At 39.6% G+C, this 24065-nt stretch overlaps 1 protein-coding gene across 4 annotated transcripts in view; it reads left to right on the forward strand.

Moving 5' to 3' along the window:
- LOC130915886 (transcription factor SOX-6-like) overlaps positions 1-24065 on the forward strand; it is a 233973-nt gene that overhangs the window by 36217 nt on the left and 173691 nt on the right. For 3 of the 4 annotated variants that reach the window (XM_057836063.1, XM_057836065.1, XM_057836061.1), the window contains exon 2: positions 10563-10637. The gene's annotated coding sequence lies outside the window, so the exon portion shown is untranslated. Of the gene's footprint in view, positions 1-10562; positions 10638-11960; positions 12178-24065 lie in introns of those variants that run through there. The other variant, XM_057836062.1, reaches the window with a different exon arrangement.

Genomic DNA, 24065 nt, shown 5'->3' on the forward strand with positions numbered 1-24065 from the left:
GGGTGTTTATGGCCCAACCCAGCACGATCAATGGCACATTTGCAACAATGTGAACAATTAGAGAATCATTCCCTCGTTGCAGTTAACACCATCCCGCCTTGTCAACCTTTGAAGTGAAGACATATCATTGTCATAATTACACGTGCTTGTTCATTTGTATTGTTAGTTTAACGTCACACACAAGTTTCTTTGTTTGACTAGCTGACGTAGACGGAAACTGTTTTATTGCTTTTTGTAACTGCATTCTGCTGGTCATCAAGTTTCACAAAAACCTTTTATTACCCATAGTGGGGATAACAAGAAAAACATCTATATCTCCCAGAGAAGCTTGCTTAGTAATGCAGGTTGGCTGCATTCTTGACATATGAGGTTACCTGCATAGACTGGGCTTTTCAATGGCCTTTGAAAAGGTCAAAAAGGCTTTGATCAAATTATTTCACACAATTCTTTAGCCTTTTTTCTGATTAAAAATACAGTGGGGGAACAAGTACTTGATACACAGTCAATGGGTTTTCCCATTGGCAGTGTATCAAATACTTGTTCTCCCCACTGTACATCAGATCATTGACTTACATTTTGCATGTAAATGGCGAGACATTTGCAAAACGCAACATCCAAATATGAAGTTGCTTTAACAATCCGCCTCATGGAAATTATGTCTAAAGTCACATACCTCAGATGGGGATCCTCAAGAGTAAAAAAATGTGTACTTTGTTAGTGTGCGTGTGTGAAGATAGTAGTAGTGAAGAGATTAAGGCTATGTTCACTCCACGATTTCATTGTCTACGTGGCTAGGTTCATACCGCAGGTCTTAATGCCCAAATCCGATTTTTTCGTGATTTTCCGACTCGAGTAAGTCATTAATTTGACGGTCTGAACGGGACAGATCGCATAAAAATGTACCATTTCAAATCCGATCTAGGTCACTTTCGTATGTGATTAAAATCCGATCTGGGCCACATTTTTCCAGAATGTGGCGGCGGTCTGAATTGTCAAGTCCTCCAAATCTGAATTCATGCAGCAATTACGTCAGCAAAGAGCGAGAGAAACAGAGCGCTACGTTAGCGATGGAGCTGTGCATTAGCATTAGCTCCTAGCTTGAACGTGGCTTTTAGGGAAGAGACGAGCTTGACAACAGTCCAGAAAATATAAAATGGGAGTTATCTCTGCTCCAAATCAGCAATATTTCAAGATTGCATACACGACTGAGAGTCGTAAATGTATGCGTCCTGCATGCACAGTGTGTGCATGCTATCAATCCATGAAAACTTTGAATATAAGACTAAACAGGGATTGTTTATGTCTGTTATTTGTGTCCATCTTTTTGGAAATCAAAATATGATCATAGCGCATCTCGGACTGTGAATTAGTGCGCATGCGTGATACTTGAACGGGCTCAATGGACAAAGGCAGTCTGAACGGGCACGCTAAAAAAACAGATACGACAAAAAATCGGTATTGTGCATTAAGACCTGCGGTATGAACGTAGCCTAAGTGACACATATCTGATATTTTAAAGCAGTGCGAACAATCCAATTCTGACTTTTTTCAAATCAGACCTGGGCCTCTTTCATAAGTGGATGTGAATCAGTTGGATGAACACATGTATCTGATGTCTACACTATGAACGCTCATTGTACACATACGATCTCTACATCATCAACAAATGAAATACATATCCAATATTTGGCGTGACAAACGACAGATGTGAACAAGCAATGGTGGAAAAACGCACAATGATATACTTTTTGCTGTTTGATGCCACACAAGATTACACAGGTTTAAAAAAAAGTTGGCCGCACCAGTATAAATCCTCAAAAGTTGCCACAAACGCATGAAGGCCGAGACCTTCTTTAAACTCTGCGACACGTGGTGACATGTCACACATGTCGCAGGGCACACGCGTGTGTCGTCACAGACGTGTTCCCTTTACACTGCGGGGTGCATGTGTACTGTACAGGACTACACTGTTTCATTCCCAGATTACATTAAATCAATTCAATTCAAGTTAAAATGTACGGTAAGTGTCATTGTGGGAGTTACTTTTCTGATTGTTTTAAAGTTACTCCCTCGTGCAAACTGATATTAAAAAAAATAATTATTTCTTTCAATGAGATGAAAAATACTTATTTCGCCTTCTGTTTCATATTCTTTTGGGATAAGGAATATGCCAATTTATAAACAATGAACCTTTTTCAACACCGTAACATAAGTTAAAACAGTACAATTATGATTAATAAAAATAATAGTAGCACAATTCTTAATACCGTATTTTTCGGACTATAAGTCACAGTTTTTTTCATAGTTTGGCTGGGGGTGCGACTAAGCCTGTCGCAATATGCAATAATTCTATTTATCGCACGGTAAATAAAAATGGAGGCGATAATTTTTCCGCTGCGATTTATCGCCTCATGTGCACCTGCGTGCGCACGTGCGGCTGACGTGCTGTTAAAAGTTCGGATCCTTGTTACCAACTACGCAAAATGCATTTTAGTTCTGTTTTTAGTTTAGTGCAGGTGGAGAAAAAAAAGAAAAGGTCATGCTTACCATTGAAATGAAGATGTGAATGATAGCAAAATATAAGTATGGTGTGTGTGTCCATGAACTGGGTCGTAGAATGCCGATCTCGGCCGGCGGTCCCCCTCCGTTTGCCAGTCTTTATAAGTTAAGGTGACAGTTCTTATTGTGGTAACATCGCCTAAGAAATCGCCAGCTTCGTCAGGTTTCAAATAATTTATTCCATCAACTCGCCGAGTGTCCATTGCTGTTGACGCCAGGATCGAAACAGAAAGTAAAATAGCGCTCTCCTGCTCACCGTCAGCCCCGCGGTGCGTTCACGTACAGCAAAAAAAGTCCGCCACATTGGAAGCCGATTTGGTACATTATTACAGGTACTGTACTGTATTATTGTTATTATTGCTATTATTATATTATTGTTATTCTGATTTTTATTCATATTTAATTTGTTTTGCTCTTTGTAATTGCTATTTGCAATAGTAACAGCAGTATTTATTTAGGATGTAGTGTGGGTTTTTGGGCTGTGGAACGAATTATTGGAATTATAATGTATTTTTATGGGAAAATCCTGCTCGACATACGACCATTTCGACTTACAAACAAGCTCCTGGAACGAATTAACTCCGTATGTAGAGGTACCACTGTATTACACATGGAACGCCATAGCAGAAGTGATGAGGGGAAACGTTTTCATTTGCCTAGATGCTTAAATTATTAAGTGGAATTTTATTTTTCTTAAAAAACACATTTTATTTCTTCTGTGTTTCTGTGCAGTATTTATATTGTTGTCTTTTACTTAAAAGAGGCATGGTCTATTGTTTTTAGTTGTGATTTCCTAAAAAGTATTTTTGAATTTAAGAGTAAACTTTATTTACAATTTACAATTTCACAATTTATTGTGTTTAAATGGGTGTACATGATCTATTAATATATACTGTATTCTCACAGTGATATATTAAATTTATATTTTTTTAATTGGGGGGGTGCAATAATATCGCATATCGCAATAATTTATTAAATAAATTATCGCACACTAAAATTTATCGCGACAGGCCTAGGTGCGACCTATACTCAGGAGCGACTTATGTGTGAAATGTTTTTTGGTGTTTTGGAGTGACACTGATGATTTGGTAAATTTGTTAGCATGTTCTTTTTGCTAAAGTTATCTGAATAACTCTTAATAGCTATGTTATGTTAACATACCAGCCATGTTCGCGTTCTGCCTTTGTTAATGTGTGTTCAATTGTATTATTGACTTTTTTGTAGGGCTGTCAAACGATTAAAAATTTTAATCGAGTTAATTACAGCTTAAAAATTAATTAATCGTAATTGATCGCAATTAATCGCAATTCAAACCATCTATAAAATATGCCATATTTTTCTGTAAATTATATATATATTCTGTAAAATAAATTGTTGGAATGGAAAGATAAGACACAAGATGGATATATACATTCAACATATGGTACATAAGGACTGTAGTGGGCATTTCACTCTACTGTCATTTAAATCTGTCTATGCTGTCCTCACACCGAAGCGTCTACTTTTTCCAAAGCTAGACAGCTAGTGAACGACGACATAATAATAAGACTTCTTCCTTTTTCATCTGATTTATTAATAAAATGGCCTCAAACCATTGTCCTCTTTAGACCGTCGTAAAACTACAAAAAAAAAAAAAGTACACAAGCATTGCATTAGCAACAACGTTAGCTTAGCACGCTATATGGGTTCACTAAACATAAACAAAAAGCGTCTCATACAAAAAATATAACATTTCACTTACTAACATAATATGTGCATTATTTACAACAGCCATACTTACGGACAAATCTTGTCCAAGGATCATATAAGCACAACATTACAACGTAGGCGTCAGCCCGAGACGTCGTGCAGCCATATTGAACTGGCAAGACAACAATAAACCATGTCACAAAGCGACCACAAGAGTTCGCTGTTACACAGCACAAAAGGCTTGCTGTAAAAATTACCAAAAGGCAGAATACTGTCTGAGCGGGACATGTGCGTTAATTGCGTCAAATATTTTAACATGATTAATTTGAAAAATTAATTACCGCGCGTTAACGCGATAATTTTGACAGCCCTACTTTTTTGTATTGAAATTCATGCTTTTAGTTTGTGGTGCTTTCACGCCCAAGTGGGGGCGCACTAGCACTTGTTCAGACGCCAAAAAAAGACGGACAGCTACGCAGCTCTGAGCGAGTGGACGAGTTAGCGAGAGAGAGAAAAACACGGCTGCGAACCTACGTTCATTGTTTATGCTTGTAAAATATCTCTACAGAGGCAACGCCTGTGTGTATCATCTTTTTTGTTATTGTTGTGTGTTTTCCACCCGCGATTGGACACTTAGAGCCAGTTGTGTGGTTGTTTGAACGATGTGCTAATGCTAGCGAACGCATGCTAACCGTTTGTGTCATTGCTGTAATAGCAGCTAATTATTATTTATTTACGTTAATGCGAACCTGTTTGGTATCGAGGATGAAATGGATTTGTATTATTGCTATTTTTAGTTTCACTCTTCAAGTGATGATGTCATAACGACGGCCAAAATAAAGTCAGAAAAACGAACGTCCAGCATCGTCATTTGGGAGTTTAGCTCGCTGTATAACCAGGACCGCGCCATAGCGTCCTGGTGAGGACAGTAAATTCGCATTTCGTTGTTCATGCATCATGTAACATTATCATACTGCAGATTTATTCAGCATGTTGTTCTCTATTGTATTTTTATTTGAAATTGCCTTTCAAGATGACATATCTGTTCTATGTATTGGATTTTATCAAGTAAATTTCCCCCAAAAATGCAACTTATACTCCAGTGCGACTTATATATGTTTTTTCCTCTTCGTTGGGCATTTTATGGCTGGTGCGACTTATACTCAGGTGCGACTTGTAGTCCGAAAAATACGGTACTCACCTTTATTTGTGTGGTACAGCCAGGACTTGAACTTGAGCCATTTCTGTCCATGTTGCCTACCAGCCAGATTTCCTGTTAGCTTAGTTCTCCTTCCCTGGACTTAGTGCGTCTTCCTGATCTGCATCTCCAGATGTGATCTTTCCTCATCAGTTTTTGAAAACGTTATTTCAACATTAAAATACAACGCTTTCCACACCCATTTGGTTATTTCTACTACTCGGAACGTGAGAGCTTAATAAATTCGGAACCTGGGAGCTTGAGCCTTACCTTCCAAAATATTTAATTAGCACGCTAATTAAATATCTCAGAACGTGACAGTTTCCATAACCACAACAAAAATAGTCTTTTTTTGTTACCTGACCCTCTTCTTCAGGAACTTTTGTCTTTCCAAAATACTTCAAAACTCATCTGAAATTACAACGAATGACGTCTGTATTGAACAAATGCTATGCTAGGATGCGACGATTCGGGTGAAAGACACGCCATAAAGAACTTGAATGTTACGTCGATGTCCATATTAAGGTCGTTTTCACTGGCTTAAACCAGAATTACATTCATTAAGTTGAAACACCTTTCTGCGGATTTTTCCTATTTCCAACTCAGCGTTGACGTAGTCAGGCGCTAGTTAACAACAGGAGAATCGATGTCATTTTTCATAAAAAGGCGTGTAAAGTAAGGGTGTAACGGTACATGCATTTGTATTGAAACGTTTCGGTACGTGGTGCTCGGTTCAGAACAGAGGCGTACCGAACGAGTTTGTGACGTAATGTAACCCTTACTTTTCGAGGCTGTGAGTCGATCGGGTTACAGTTTCTTTGTGTAGATTATATTTACTCCGTCTTCTCTACTATAATGAGGATCAACATGGTACGACAGTACAACCCAGAAAAGTCAACGGCCCAACAACGTGGCCGCCCCGACAACGCAGTGAAACGCGGGTGTTAAAGTCAATCAGCCAATGCACACCAGTTGCAGTGCAGCCGCGTGTTAGACGCGTCCCAGAAGCAGCTTAACACGACGCACGCGAGAAGAACGGCAGAGTTTATCATTTGACGTGAGACGCGACCCTCCTGCCTCAATACTAGTACCAGTAGCTAGGATCGGGCAGACCGGAAGTCACTCGTGTAAAAATACAGTGGATCCGGTCGATTTTCAAACTAATATGCAATCGTAACCCCCTTTTTGAGTCCTTCAGATCTCTTGAGTGGTAGAGCGGGGCACAGTTGACTTGTCTTTGTTGATTTACTGCTGTCTTCTCTGCTATAATAATAACCAACACGGCCCCGTGTTCAATACAAAACCCTCCTACCACAACAAAACAAGTAGGAACTACTATTCACATAGGAACTAAAGTTATACAACATAAAATATACAATATAAATGAATACTACATCACATTTGTAAAATACAAACACATAATAAGATAAATAATAGCCCATAAAAAAAAATAGCTAAAACACCTGTAATTAAATAATAATATAATACACAGATCCTGTTTACACAATTAAATTGATTAATTTCTGTGTGACGCTTTAACTTGAGAAAATCCACCCAAAAAGCTTTTGAAAACCGTTCATAAGAAAAAAAAATGATTCATTGAGGCATTTCATTGTAAAATACATGTTAAATACATGTCTTTTCTCTTTAGCACAGGACTTCTTTTTTCTTCTTTCTTTCAGAAAGAAAGCTGACCAGTACGTAGGGTCTGAAAGGCAAATTGTTGTTGGATTATCTTTAAATACCAGCTACTTTTTGAGCAGAATTCTAGCTTTGTATAGGCTAATGTTCCTATTGTTGAAAGCACAAAGGTGTGTAATAAACAACTAGCACATTTATATTTTGCATTTTGTTTTCTTACTGTACCGAAAATGAACCGAACCATGACCTCAAAACCGATGTACGTACCGAACCGAGATTTTTGTGTACCGTTACACCCCCTAGTGTAAAGGAATAATTTGTATTTCACATGATATTTCAGACGACTTTCGGATAATAGTGCGTAATTAATTAGCTATATGTATTCTTTTATACGCCATTTTGAATTATACAAATTGTAAATTATAAATCAGGATGTACCTTTAAAAAAAATCTCATACGCAATGCGTGGCGGCTTTTATTTTGGTGTGGCTGCGCGCCACAATCTTTTCTATGTATAGGAAATCATGGGGCATCATGCCATGCATTGTGAACGTAGCCTGAAAGACATTTGTGCGTCTATTGATGTGACCACTACAAGGTAATGTTTTAGTGCTCAATGCTACACACACTCTCATTGTAAAATTCTCAGTTTGTCAAAGAGGATTTCTGCCGCCTATTACTTTTACATTTGATCAACCGCAAATGCAGTCATACAACGTGTGATTCTCAGGGCGCACAGTCATTTATGGGTCAACTGTAGCCCATTGTGGTTTAATTGGCCTTGTGATTAGCGGGAGCCCCTGTGAGCTTCCTGCCGCGTCGAAGTGCAAGTGTAACGCTGTCTAATAGTTGGCGGCCATTGTCCTGGTGCGCCATGCGTCTGCGTCCGTGCAAGTGGTGTTGACAGCTGCAATGAAGCAACATTTGTTTGTCTGTGGTAACACGCATATTCATGGCGCAGGTGCAGTGGTAAGTTTTTTATAGTGCAGGCAATCATTCCTGAGCAACAGTTCAGTTGTTCATGTCGTCCGAGAGCTCTTTGCCTTGAGATGCTGAACTTAACTTCCAGTGATCAGTCTGAGCAAGTGCAGGAGCGACAGCTCTAAATTCAAATCACCTGCACTCCATTCACACCTGAGCACAGGCATCTCGCTCGAAATGCTTGACGCAACCGTCGGTTTATTATGTATTAACATCTAATGAGATGTCACACAACAATTCCTTCAACATTTTTTCAGATTTCAATGGCAGGTGAAAAAAAAAAAAAGATTTGGTTCGTTGTATGAAGAAATATAAACAGTATTGTTCGTACCCTCATTTCACTCTACTGGACTGTCTCAGGAAATTAGAATACACAATATTCTAATTTTTTGAGACAGTCCTGTGTATATATACAGGACTGTCTCAGGAAATTAGAATACACAATATTCTAATTTCCTGAGTCACCAAATTTCCTGAGTCAGAAAATTAGAATATTGTGTATTCTAATTTCCTGAGACAGTCCAGTATATAAAATGGTAGCAAGTCCTGTACATGAAATTAAAAAATGGTTATCGTTCCTCTCCATTCCCCCCCACCCCCAAAAATATAGTAAACAATATGCATACAGCTCCTTCTAGCCTCAACACAGCCACGAAAAGCTAATGAAGGAATAATCATTTTCCTCGTCTGAACTGAAGTCTAGTTGAGTATACTGAGGTCAGGTCTGCAGGCAACCAAAGGTGAGGTACAGTATTACGGGGAATGCCAAACCGGTTCTGCAGACATTTTGGAACGTGTTCAAACGGGTCGGCATGCCAGGGAAAGAAACACATTTTAAGTGTGTAAATCTTTGTTTTCTTTTTCGCTGTTCTTTAACAAGTTATCATCATAAGAACTTGTTAGCGACTGATCGAATGTACCAACCGGGGCCTCAGAGGGAGAGAATCGTTTGGTTGACATCAATAAAAGATCACAGATGTGCTGAGCGCTCTTTTTGGTTCTTCATTGTTCTCAATTAGCCTCATATCATACAATCAAAGCTTTTGTACTTTGTGTGTGTGCACGGATTTGTGTGTCTGTGTTTACGCTAGGGTGTGCGTGTGACTCGTAACTAATTAGCAGCCACCCACTCTCAATTAAGGCCACCACCAATCCTTTCTCTCTGTGAGCCGTGTTTGCTCTCATCTCTGTGACTGAAGTACAGTATGTGTGAGTGAATGGCATCTATCTAGATAGATAGATAGATAGATAGACCGTCCGTCCGTCCGTCCGTCCGTCCGTCCGTCCGTCCGTCCGTCCGTCCGTCCGTCCGTCCGTCCGTCCGTCCGTCCGTCCGTCCGTCCGTCCGTCCGTCCGTCCGTCCGTCCGTCTGTCTGTCTATCTATCTATCTATCTATCTATCTATCTATCTATCTATCTATCTATCTATCTATCTATCTATCTATCTATCTATCTATCTATCTATCTATCTTCATCCGTCATAGACTTCATAATATAGTGGCGGGGCCGATTAATAGAGGGCCTATCTTTGTCAAAGCTGACCGAGTGGAAACACAGACAAAGAGCTTTTTATGTTGAAAATTATTGTGAATAAATGTTTAAATCCCTGAATTCTTTATAGATATGGACGTAAAACAGTCTCGATTCTTGGTTAAAAGCAAAAAAACCCGGGCAGTTAGCATTTATTATAAATAAATATGAAGAATGTGCTGCTAGTCTTTAAGTCACTGTGGCGCCGCCTTATCACCACAAACAGCTTTTTACATTGAAAATTCTTGTGAATGAATGCTTAAATCCCTGAATTCTTTATAGATATGGATGTAAAACAGTCTTGAATTCTTGGTTAAAAGCAAAAAATTGGGCAGTTAGCATTTTATTTTACGTAAATATTGTGCATTATGACGCCAATGCCGTAGCGGTTAATTTCTCCCATTTATTTATTTTTTTTCGCGTTCCAAAATGCATGCATGGTACGAAAAATATAATAACTACTTTGAATCTTCGAACAAATCACTCCTGAGACAATCCTTCCTGTTTGTATGCGGTACAGTTTTCATACTTTTTCAACCTAAATCCGTCGATGGATGCATGTGTTTGAGAACAACTGCGACCGACTGAAGCGGCGTGTGGCATGGACGGCCCCGTACTTGAAGGCATGGCGCAGTGTCTGGGGAGTGTGTCCTGACAATATCATTAAGAAGTCTATGCTGTCCGTCTGTCCGTCCGTCCGTCCATCCATCTATCCGATTAATAGGGGGCCTATCTGCGTCAAAGCTGTCTGACGCTAGACAATTGGTCTGTCCATCCGTTCATCCATCTATCTAGATCTAGTGGCTTTTTTGGTGTCGTAACATCTGGAGACTGACATATGTATATGTAATATGTGTTTTGACTAATTATTGCTCGCTCCACAAAGTATGTGTGCCAGTTTGTGACTTTATTTTAAACCTTCACATCCCCCCAAATAATTTTCTTTTGTCTTTTGTTTTCCTAGGTGATGTTCAGGAATTTTCAAGTCATACACAAGTGAGAAGAGGGCGTGTCGGAGTGGTTCAAGTCCGTTAATTATGTGAGTCTCTATTTCTTATTACTTGCTTGTTCAGCATAGCTGCTGGTTAGCGTTCTGCACTTAGCACACTCAATCGCTGCTTTCACTCTGAGTGTGTGTGGCGCAAACAGGACCAGCAGGCACAGTTTCAGCAAGCTCTGAACGTGGGGACCTCTACAGTGCACCTTTTTAGACCTCCTCCTACCCCATGCCAGTGATAAAGATTCTATCAGGAATTAACTGGTAAAACAAGCTGGCGTTAGCCCAGCAAGGAGACATGTACCAAGTGCAGATGGCAGAGGTTGGACAAAAGAGCTATCCCACCATATGGCTAATCCTCCTGTTTAGGAATATTTATTAAGGCCGACCATGGCAGGCCATGAACGGTGTCAGCAGCGGGTCAACGAGTGGCCGCTTGGATAGCAGACATACGAGGTGTGGTGTTGTGTTTCAACGGGGGCTTCCCTTTCAGAAGCTTTGATTTATGGTTTAGCTCGATTAGCTTTTGTAAAATGGACTCCATTTTTTCTTGAGACTTTTCTGATTCATTAAAAACGTTCAAACAACATTTCAGAATTGGACGTTATTGCTAACCGAAACTGCAGCAAAGAGCCAAGGATGCGATGAAATTCAACATTCCATGTATTTTTGGGCAATATTTCTCCTGTTTCTCCTCATTTTTGCTTAAATGGTAAGAACAAATATGAACTTCAAGTTCCACTTTATGTTGAGAGCTATTTTTTTAAATGTTGCAATCATGACGATAGGTTAAGAACTGTAGAGTACGTTAAGTGGTACCTTGATTTTTTTTTAGTTGAGCGCCTGATCACTGGATTGGGTTTCTCTACTTTTTGTTTCAAGCCAAAATCAGAGTCACAAGTTTCAAATACACTGCCACTGGAGAAAAAAAATTGGATTCGATTAAGATTCTGTATATAAGGAGAACCTTAGACAAGATGTACTTTGCTATATTTTGCAATTCAGTGATGTGTTCATTTATTTATTTATTTTAAAAACGTAATGTATATTTATTCAGTATTTTTCGAGGACTTCAACAGGTGAATGGCATTTACATTGGGAAAATATATTTTATATACAAATAAACTGAGTTATGAGGTTGGTCATGGAATTAAATTGTTACAGTAGCTCGAAGTACTGTATTGGTAAACATGTAATAACTGTGGCTTTTGTCATTTTTTCCCTGCACTTTCAGATTTGCTATAAACAATGTTTAAATGGATCATAAAAAAGAGACCTGTTGATCCACTCCACTGAAGCATTTTAAATGATAATGAGCATATGGTTAAACAAGCAGGGATCGTTTAAATAATGATTCATGAAGCTGGATGAAATATGCTCAATGACATTTGAAGTGTGTCGTGTAATTAAGCACCGGCCGGCTTCTCTGCTTGTCTTTGAAGTGGCACTGTGAGTCTTGATTGTGGCTGACCAACAGGAACACTAATGTTCGTACAGGCTTATTTTTTTGTTTTATTAACAGTGCTTCTAAAAATGGAATTACGGCTTCCTTTTAACAAGCAGATGCAATTACATGGCATCGGTAAGTTGACAAGCAGGAGCGTCCTAACAAATTTACGGTGTTTACAATGCTGTTTTGACAGCAGCGGAACTTCACTTGTTTCCTGTTACTGCTGTGTCTCCCTGTCCTTTTTTGCTGCCAAATGGTGGGGTGGTGACTGTGATTGGGGTGTTCCTGTTTAGTGTTCTGAATCTGGCTGATGGAGTCCCATATAATGTTTGCCTTGCAAACCCTTTATTTAATCAATTTCAACAATTTCATCCCTGCTGGCGCATGTGCGAATAGATCATTTAGTACTTTAACACCGCCTTTGATCAAAACTGCTTTGTTCATGAAGAGGTTGCTATAAAGTGGAGAATGGCGCTTTGAATGTTGTAAAGAGTTTTAAAGCAGTAGAATTGGTCAAGAACTGTATATTAATTATAGCTGAAACGATTACTCGAATAATTCGAGTAACTCTATTTTAAAAATTGATCGAGGCATTTTTTCCGCCTCGAGGAATTGTTTAATTTTGCAAGCTCTAAGCATGACGTTTTGCCCGGACTATTTTAATGCGGCACAACGCACTGACGTCACGTGCGTAGAGGAAGAAGGTAGAGGCCTTGGATATATTTGATTTCAACTACGCATGGATATAGACCCTACTCACCAACGTCACAGAATGACATGTCGCTGTATCCGACCGCCATATTGTCCGTCTCTGTTTAGCCCTATTCTCAATGGTTTCAATTAGTCGTTCAGTTTACAGAGCAATTCATGGAAGCCCCGGTGCTTTCAGACGCTGTAAACTCATTGGATGCGTTGCATAAAAGGCGTTATGTGGAAAAGCTTCAGTCTATCCATTCGCCAGATCCATATTTGATGCCTAAATCGATATTTTTCGACCTGCTGTCTTCGCCCTCTCTGCCTGACATCTGCTACCTTGATATCTACAACTAACTTGTTCACACAAAATCAGCCTATTCTCACGAAAGTCTGAAAAACTTTACGAGCAGCACTCTAAGCAACATTACCCCGTGTGACCCAATTTTCTAAAATGGCGTCAATCAATAAAAAAAAAAAAAGTTGACTGCGATGGCCGACGCTTCAAGGATAGGTGGATATTGGACTATTTCTTCAATAAAACACACAACAACTATGTCTGCCTCATTTGCAAAGAGACAGTCGCTGTTTTTAAAGAGTTCGATCTGACGCGATAATATTACCGAACAAGACACGCTAACATGTACGACAACATTACAGGGAAGATACGCAGCGAGAAATTATAGCAAAGCTAATTTAATTTCACAGCACCAGTATTTCGCAAGAGCCCGAGGGTCGAAAGAGAACGCCACAAAGGCGAGATTGTTGAAATTATGAATTAAAAAAAAAAAAATAATAATAAAGCAAATGTGACACACAGAAGGGCTTGCTAAAATTTCTTTAAATGTATTGTTCTACGTAAATCAGCCCAGGTAGCCCCCCACATTTTTACCACACCAAATCTGGCCCCCTTTGCAAAAAGTTTGGACACCCCTGTTTAACCGATGATCCGTAGACGAGGCCAGCTTCTTTCACTTGTTACCAGCTAAATATTATTCGAAAAATAAAGATGGTGGAAGAAATAAACATCTTGAATTTGAAACGGTATGTTGTCGGCGATTAGCCTAGCAATGATCTTAATTGTGGTTGTCAGCCCAAAACCCTCTAAATATATATTAAATGCTTCTTACCAGATATAAAATGACTACTACATAATCTGTGGTAATCGTTTGGAGCCCAGTTTTCTCGTCGAATTGCAGCAGTCCATCTCGCTTTTCTCTCCGGGTCTCTCGGAATACGGTAGAACCTCAAGTCTCTCCGTCTATCTTCTCTGTTATTGCAACCGACCACCACACACGCCTTCACCATTTTGATTATTAATGTTAACGAGCAGAAAAACACGCCATAATAGGAGGAATTTATGTAGCGGTAATGCATCAACAACGATGAGTTGAGAGTCAATATGGCGCGTGGGCGTGGTTGCGACGTCATGTGAGTAGGGTCTATAGAGGTAACGACGAAGAAGCCGACGTAAGCGAAGAGAAAGGCACCATGAAAAAGCAGAAAATGTCAAAAGTGTGGGAGCATTTCAAGCTGGAGACCAAGGTGAACACTGTTTTATCTATTCACTGGAAGACAGCGCTTGCATAACACTACCCCTGCCGGCCCCCTATACCCGCGGCCCCGCTGACGCTTCCGCAACCCCGGCAGGACCCGTGACCAGTTACCGCCCCCGAAACCCGGGCCAGGTGCCACCACGCGACCCGCCCGCCCGAGCCCCCGCGCCACCGAAGGTGTCACGTTTACTCTGAGAGCGAAGGAGCAATACTCGGGACAAGGTAAAATTAAGTTAACAATGTGCTAATTAATAAGATTAATGTTACTGTACCTTGCTAACGCAACGTTAGCCCTGCGGAGTGTTAGGTTTCAATTAACCACCGAAAGAAAGATTAGACTCTCTTCTTTCAGCAGAAAAAAAAGTAAGTTCATATCATTTTCCATTCTTTCAAAATCAGCATTAGAAAATAGCTTAGTTTGAGCAACTTTCCAATTTCTGATGAAAAAAACGGAGAAATTGAGCTTTTTGTGAAAGCATACATTTCAAACATAACTTTGACTTAAACACAGCTATTTTTTGTTTTAGTTACATCCCAAACATCTGAATAATGTTTTCCTTTTACAAAATAACTAGGGCTGTCCCAAACGACTCATTTCCTCCCGATTAGTCAGCCGACTATTTTTACGATTAGTCGACTAATCTAATAATTAAAAAAATTTTTTTTTTACTAATTTAATAATGAAATTTTTGTTAAAGCTTATTAATTCACAAAAAAAACCCAGTTCAGAACACCTAAATTCTAAAAAATTAATGTATAAATAAATAACATATCAATAATATATCACAAACAATGAGGTCAAATGCTGCTGGCATTAACTGGTGCAAAAAAATGTAAACGGAAACACTGTGACTTCACCTTTTTAACAGGAGTCATAACAATTCTTACTCTTTTTGCGGTATGTCATTGTCTATATTCAGGGGTGCACATATTTTTTTTGCCCAGGTTCTCAGAGGGGGACCTGGAGATGTGACTTGGTCCTCATTGAGCTTGAGAGCCGACCCGCCTGATGCGATAAATTTATGACAAGCTTTACTTAGAGCCAATTAACTTTAATTAATTATATTAACAATTAATGCTTGATTAACATCAACTGGCACAACAAAATTGCCATTACTTTGAAGTGAAATGTAAAGAAATAAAAAGCACCAATTCAAAATAAAGGGCATTATGCGGCTCCCACATTAACTCCAAGCCTTTTTAAAAGTGGGATGTCCTCCTCATAAGACCTCACTGAACGTGCATGTTTAGCTTTGTAAAATGCGAGCAAAAACACGTTTGTCAGTGCATGTCGCTGTTCATTACCTTTATTCCGCCCTATTCCGCCACTTGTCCATAGGGCGAGTGGGGTCCTGTTTGACATCGATAGTTTGCTTAATTGCCACATGCTCTCTGTTTTTTTCGTGCTTTTCAAAGTTTGGATGGCTGAAATTCTTTGACCCTACATAAAATGCGCTGCTCTTATCGGCGATTCTCACGGCACATTTTGTACCGCATTTCCGTGCGAGCATCATTTGCTTCTAGTCATGGTACCTCCTGTAGCCACTTTTCAGCAAAAGTCCTTTTTTTCGGTAGCTCCGGTGACGTCTCTGTCGCCTGTCTGTCTTTTGACGGGGGTGGGGGAACACGGAAGTAATTACTCAGTGTGGCCTGCCTCTTCGACATTTTGAAAAGTTATTTTCTCGTGTCCGCCGCAAATACAGTGGTCAGCCATCGGTACGCAAAAGCGTATGGAAGCCGTTGAGGGCCAGCGCGTTTGTCTACGTCCAGTACGCATGCGCGCATGCGGACCACTTATGTGCACCCCTGTCTATATTGTTCGAAATGTTAAAATGAATTGCAATGTCCTGGACAATCATTTTCAGAATACTTTGTGTGAGTTCAGATGCTTTTTCTAGTGTGCATTCCGCATTTTTTGGGAGGGGAAAAGTGTTCAACTTTTGTTTGTTTTAACCTAAAAATAGATAAAGCAGAGGGCACACTGAAATATTACCACAATTTTTTGGAATGAAAGGCACACATAGTCATAGTAACAAACATTAAATATATAGTATTAATTTTATAGTATACTACTATACACAATAATACAATGATACTTTATAATATAAAGTAACTAACATTATTGCAGTCATGGATTACAGTAAGCAGGCCAGTGCTGTGTTTCCATATACTGTATATTTTTTATTTTATTATGTATATACAGGATATATTTTTTTCCCCCCAAGTGGGACCTTCCATGATCCTAATACATTTAATAATAATAAAATATTATCTAATTCCATTATATATATATATATATACATATATATATATATATGTATATATATATTTATTATTATTATTAAATAAAAATGCACGTTGGTACGATGCACATAAAGGCAACTTCAATTAAAAAAAAAAATCGTTAGAAAGTTGTAAGGACTTACAATCCGCTAGCTTGCTGTTTCCTGTTGTCTTCCGAAATACACCTGGCGCGTCAAGTGTTCGTTCATAGCCGACGTGCTACCGTGGTATGCGAGCTCAGCTTAGCAAAGAGTACACACAGTGGTGGCACCCTCCATATTTTCCTTGAAATAATTTCAGGCTCTGGCTAGTCTGGTGTTACCAATTCTGCCCTTCTTGGTAATTGGCGGTGTTTTCAACTGCTCGCCGCAGTGAGGAGTGAACTGGCGATTCACTTGACTTGTTGTTGTCGGTTCGTCCGATTTCCTCCTCAGAAAGGCGGCGGCGTGCATAAAAACACCGAGAGGCGTCGGATGGCTTTTTATGGATACTTTTATTGACCAAAACAAAAACGTGATGGATGCAGCCACTTAACTCCGCGCTGCCCGCGCACTTTTCCAACTCTCACGGATCTCGTTCCCTCCCTCTCTCTCGCTCGCCCACTTTCTTTCTTTCAGCTCAATCTGACAATGCCGGTCACATTGATAATAACAGCGGCCTCCTTGGAGGTGCCGGTAACAACCGCTTGCATCGCGAGCGCCCGCCATTCTAAACTTTATCTGCATGTAATTGTTTTTTAACCCGTCATTGTCCATCGACGGTATGTTTTGCCCGTCGACACATTTACGTCATCGATGACGTCGACAACGTCGACTATTCGGGACAGCTCTAAAAATAACAGAAACAGCAAGACAAATAGAGCTTTTGATAGCAGAGTAACAATTTATTTACACATAACTAACTGAAAGATGACGCTATTGTGGCTGCGACAGCCGGTTAAACTTTTCCCTCATCGTTGCCTGTCTCAAAAAGATGAATTTTTTTGAGTGTCTGCGGGCTCTGCTCGCGAGCAGCACGGGCACAAAGGCATCTAGTAGTCCTGGTCGTTCTGCTCGGTCGTCCAGCGGCTGGCATCCCCGGCGTCATACCAGTTGTTCTGCCCGGTCGTCCGCCGCCTGGCATCCATTCGGTCGTCTTCCGCCGGTGCCCCGGCTTTGCGGCTTTGCCTCTCGTTGCCGTTGAATAGGGTTGCAGGTCTTACCAAATGTACTACTGCCCCCCGGTGGCCAGTTTTATTGCTTTAAAATGGATTTTCAGTGTTGTGCTTGAATCTATCTTTAAATGATGAAACAGTTTTAAAACTTTCACATGTTGAAAATAAACCTGAACTAATGCAATAACAATAACAGGAGCAATTTCAACAACTTTAACGGTTGATTCACAACATTAAATGATTTCCAAACATATTTTCTACGTTTCTATTAAGACCACTGTTGATGCGTGGCTAATGTGTCTTACACACAGGCTTTATTTAATCGGTGAAACATAGCGCTTTAGAGTGATGAGGGTGTAAAATGAAAATATGATAAAGCTAACTGTCAATTTTAGCTCAGTAGTCATTGCTGGATAAAACACCAAGTAGCACTGGCCCCTAATGTGCTCCAATACAGCCGGTATCGTACTGTAACGTTGACAAAGAGTCACCCGCTTCGTTAGGTTGCAATTATTTCTTTTTGGGAACTTGTGGAACAACAACAACTACAGGAAGGCACGTCTCTCGCTCTCCCGCACCTCCCTCACCCCCACACGTCACGCGGTGCATTCAGGAACGCATGCACATATCCCCGCCATATTATAACCTGATATGTTACAGTACATTTATTTTGAACACTGCAAAAAATCAAAATCCTATCAGGACTTACAGTTTAGACCAGGGGTCCCCAACCTTTTTTGCACCACGGACCGGTGTGATTTGGGTCTTTTTATCACGGACCGGTGTCCTGTCAAATTTTGCAACCTTATAAAATTTTGCTCCCAAAGCTTTTGTGGCGGTGAAAAAAGCCCTTTTTTATATTCAATTGGACTCTCATTGTTATCCAATGGTGCTAAAAAACTATTTACATCATAAACATACATGTGCAACACGGAAATGGCGTAAATTAATGCTTAACGACACAGCGAAGTCGTTAAGTGAGAGGGCTACGTGCAGTTGTTGTGTGCACCTAACATGGCAAACGTAAGTTAATATTCCTTTCTTTAAAGAAAGTTTGTAGTGTGTACTTTGGAATCGCTGCATTCGCGGTCCTTTTTAACGTTACACGCATGGCAACTTTGCCAGAACACCGGCAATGTGCGGCAGAAAAATACAGCAAATATAAAATAGCATTTGTTTTTAGCCCCGTCGTGTTAAGTGCAGGGAAAAAATACAACTCACCCGCTGAATCAGTGGGAGGCCTGAGTTTGTTTCGTTGAGACGAGATGGTCCCGAGATGGAAGAGTGAGAGAAGCTAGCATCACAAATATACAATGTTGAAAATTGTAGCACAGTTTTCAGCGCGCTCCTAGCGATGTCAGGATATTCCGAAATGACTTTAATCCAGAACTTCGGTAGAGTTGTTGTCTCAAATGTACGTTTAAGTCGCCGTGATTTGCGATCTCTACAAGCTGATATTCCTGTTCTACAGACATGCTTGAATAACTCTGTTTATTCACATACGGGTCACGAATTCACTCCTTCGCAGTTCGTGGGTCTTTAGTGATTGGGAAGTAGCATAAATTTTGTTTTCTTCGAGGTTTTAGGCACATCTTCTGGCTCGTCAGGTTTCCTTTTCCCCATAAAAAGTCTGTCCAAAGACGTCTGTTATTCAGTCATTCTAGTGTGGGCCGGGGGCTAATTATTTCCGGGAAGAAATGTGATTGGTGACGACCTACGTCATACGTTATTATCGAGTCCAAGCGCGCATAGATATACAAAAGAGATTTAGTGCTAACAGCCCAATTAATGCATTTCTATGACGACCTCCTATCCTGTAGTTGTATATCTAGAGTAGACAGGGATATTGGTGTGTTAAGCGGCACAGGCCAAAGTCAATTGGCCAGAATGCAGTCGTTAGTAAATTATTTATTATTTCTGCGCGGCCTGGTACCAAATGCGCCACGGACCGGTACCGGTCCGCGGCTCGGTCGTTGGGGACCCCTGGTTTAGACTAACTTAAAACTCAACTGGAACCTAAAAATGGCTTGACACAAATGGAAATTCAATTGACACATGTGGGAAAAACACAACTTTTAAGTGATGTGTGTTATCAAGCGTAATGGCATTTTTAGGTAAGAAATATATATATTTTTTATAAGATCTAAAAGTTTTTGGAGTGAAAGCAGTGAATTGGTCTTTTTTTTTTTATTCTAGTCACATCTGAGAGGCAATTGTTGGCTGTTTTCAACAATGTACATCGAAAATAAAGACATTGATTGACTGAAAATGGTTCAATATTAGATGAAATGTCTTTTTTTCTCATGTATATTTATTATTGCTCTTTACCTAAAAAATATGTTTTATCCGATTAATCGATAGGATATTCAGTCGATTACTCGATTACTAAAATATTCGATAGCTGCAGCCCTAGTATATTTATAATTGTTCTACACCTTAAAAAAATGTTTTTTGCGATTACTCGATGGAATTTTCAGCAAAATACTCGATTACTAAAATATTCAATTGCTGCAGCCCTAATATTAATTGTTAATTACTGTTTATTTTGATTAAAGTAACAGGACTGAGATGATTCACTTTGTACATAAAATCCCTGAAAATGATTTGAAGGCCTTTTTTGTGTTGAAGTGAAAACAAAACTATTTCCATAGCAGTACATGGAATTGGAAGGCTTCCTTAACTGAGTTAGAGTTGTGTTGGTGTGTGTTTGTATGTCTGTGTGGTCGCTACGGTCAACTTTCAGGACTTAAGCGACATGTTTATCAGGTTAGGGGGCGCCATTGTCAGGTGATCTTTAAATGTTACAGATGTTCCTCACTCGCTCATTTACTTCAAATGCATCAAAGGGAAAGACGTCGGTCACTCTAATAGCGCTTATTTGCCCCGGGTTTGAAGTGAATGGGAGGCTAACGTTTGTTCCAGGCTAACGAGCTGATGAGCTAATGAGTGCGCTGAGGTTACCTGTTTGCCCTCCTGGCAATAATGATGTCCCTTGACTATCACTTTCTGGATTAGGCTGCAATCAGCTGTGCTAATGAGCAGCATGGAACATCATTTAGTGTCACTTGAGGCGTGGTCGGACATTATATCAGACTTTAATTTCTGACATTTGGCCAACTGATCTGATTTGTAAGGGGGCAGTGGGAAAAAGAGCCTTACTCTGCTTTGTGGAATGCAGGCGAGATCCACAATGCGACGTAGTTGAACACAATCAATAACATGAAGCTGGTACAATGTGTTCTCACATTTCCAAATGTTCCGGGGAATATTGATGATCAGCTGATTAATGAGAAGTTCACTTGTAAAACTGAAGCTTCTTCATCTTTTGTAATTGTAAAAATGAATTAATGTTATTGTATTTGGCTTAGTTTTGGACAAAACAATGGAAATACCTAACATTTAGGCATCATAATCATTGAACATAATTTTTAATAGAGGCGTGAAAAATTTCCGATTCTTAGATTATTCGCGATTGGACCGTGGAAGATTCGAGAACGATTCACAAACATCCAAATTCCGATTATTGAATTATACCAGGTAAAGCAGACCTAAAACACAGTGAGCGCGGTCTTCGGGATGCAATGAGAAACGGACCGAGAGTAAATATCATGTTCAACTCATGCCGCTAGATAAATAAACAGTAATACCTGACCGCGGGCGACAGCTGCTTCAAACAACGCCCAGTTGCTAGTTGCTACAAACATACGGCCACATACGGCTATAGTAGATATCACATATATGTACAACTAGATGCAAAATGACAGACGACAGCGGTGTTAGAACATGTAAAAAGAACTAGATGCAAAATGACAGACTTGCCGTTTAGTAGTTGCCGCTTTGTTAACAGCCGCCATCTTAAAGCAGTAGACTTCTCTAGAAGGCACCGTTGTAGCGAACCTAATTAACTTTTTATCTAAAATACTCCTAAATCGACAAAATCTTAATTTGAATCCATCTTTAAATGATGAAACAGTTGTAAAACATTGACATGTTGAAAGTAGACAGAAGGGAAATTATGGAATAACGGGAGCAATTTTAACAACTTTGACGGTTGATTCACATCATTAAATTGATTGAATATAGTTTAAAGCTGCTGATACAGAATGGGACTTGAGTATTTTATTTACTGTTTTTAACTTTTAACTTGATACTGAAATATTAGTTTGGTTTAGCCTGGGAGGATTTATGAACAATTTAGAACATGTAGATGCGGGGGAAATTGGTAATATCAATAATCGAATTATAATCGAATCGAAGCCTCTGAATCGTAATTGTAATCGGATCCTTAGGTGCCAAAAGATTCCCACCTCTAACTGTTAAAGAATGGAATGAGGAACAATCTAATGAAGTTGAGAATCTCGTAAACCCCAGACCTCAACATTATTGAGCATTTATGGTCAGTTTTAGAGATTCAATTAAGACATCGATTTCCACTGCCATCGTCTCTCAAAGAGTTGGAGGCTATTCTAACTAGAAAATGGCTTAAAATTCCTTTGGAAACTATTCACAAGTTGTATGAATCAATACCTCGGAGAATTGAGGCTGTTATTGCCGCAAAAGGCAGACCTACACCATATTAAATTAGTTTGTGTTGATTTTTTTAAGATATGTCCATTATTTTGTCCAACCCCTGTACTTAATTTGTTCTGTTTGTGAATGTTGCCATTTTATTTTAATTTCCCCCAAATATTTTTCTTTATGAAATCAATTTTTGTTCTTTTTATTTTCTAATAGTAGTGTATTTTTATCACAAATTTGTGTAATTTACCCTGTCATGTTTGTATTTACCCACTTTTTCTAATGATTATTTTTTGTGTATTTATAGCTTTGATTAATTTGGTTGTTTTTGCAGTGTAAGGGCATTTTCAGCCAATACCATTGCATTTCTTTCCAGTGTTTGTCTACTTTCCCCCCAATATTTTTGTTGGCATTTTAATAATTATTTTTCCAAAACGATTTGCAATGTGTGATGTACATGACTTAACCACTGTTGCAGTAAATCGTGAGAAGATCTTTGTTGAAGCTTCTCACTTTTTGTCACAAAAAAAAACAAATAAAAAGCAAAATACCGTATTGGCCCGAATATAAGACGGCCCTGATTATAAGACGACCCCCTCTTTTTCAAGACTCAAGTTTGAAAAAACACTTTTTGAACACCAAATTGATTTTTATACAGAAAATAATTACAGTACATCCGAAACAAATGATTATAACAATATATTTGAGAGAAAAAGCATGTTATTTTGCCTCATTCTATCTTAATATCTGAACATTTAAATATGTAAACTAAAGTGCAATCACATTCGTAAATGAATGGCTTCTGGTTTTTGAAATGTAAATAAACCAATCTATTGTGATAAAACAACAAAATTGCAATAACTGCATTAACCATCAAAGTGAAGTCTAACTGTAACTGTAGTCTTGAAACAAATCTGAATAAGGAAAAACATTGCAATAAAATAATGCAAACTGGTTAAACTTGAGAGTAGCTGAGATCTGTCATGACAGAACATCACTTCAATGATATCTGGCGCCATCTAGCGTCGTGAATGGGGAGTGTAGCTGAGATCTGTCATGACAGAACATCGCTTCAATGAAATCTGGTGCCATCTAGTGTCGTGAATGGGTATAATGTCTAGACCACGAATATAAGACGACCCCCTCTTTTTCAGTCTTATTTTAATGCAAAAAACACAGTCTTCTATTTGGGCCAATACGGTATATTCCCTGATTGATGTGACCTAATATGTACTTTAGAGGTGTTGTTTTCCTAAAAATCTGTCTGAGGCCCGTCTCGTTTGGCCCTCTCTATGAATTAAATCATACCCGTTGACGCATGCGCACGAGCCCTGAGCCTTGTGGCCTCGTCCTAAACCGCGTCATCTCTCTTTTCTCCTACTGCCCTGGAAGCAGGGGTCTGCTCCCCATATTATCTCCACCCCCATCCGTTTCTCCTCTTTTTTTGCGGCGAGAAGAAAGGAAACTGTCGGGCTGAGTCACTTTTTCCCTTTGCATCTCCTCGCCCCGAATGAAACCACAAGCGGCGGCTTCCTGGAGATGAGCGCTTTTGTCTATCGTGGGCCGATCCTCCCCGGCTGAGGTCACTCGTGGGCCCTGTGAGGATGGGAAGGATCGATACTGTTTTTCATCCCATCTGGTGTGTCGGCTGCAGTGAGAAATTTAGCTGAAACGCGCACGAGGATACGTTTCAGACCATAATAGTTGAGAGGTGTGACATCTGCGTGACTTTATGCTTGCATATAGCGCTTCTGCGTGAATCACTTGCCATATCGCACACTTTACAGCCATGAGTTATGACTCATGTTTTTGCGGAC

The sequence above is a fragment of the Corythoichthys intestinalis genome, chromosome 5 (assembly GCF_030265065.1).
Source record: "Corythoichthys intestinalis isolate RoL2023-P3 chromosome 5, ASM3026506v1, whole genome shotgun sequence".
Classification (NCBI taxonomy): domain Eukaryota; kingdom Metazoa; phylum Chordata; class Actinopteri; order Syngnathiformes; family Syngnathidae; genus Corythoichthys; species Corythoichthys intestinalis.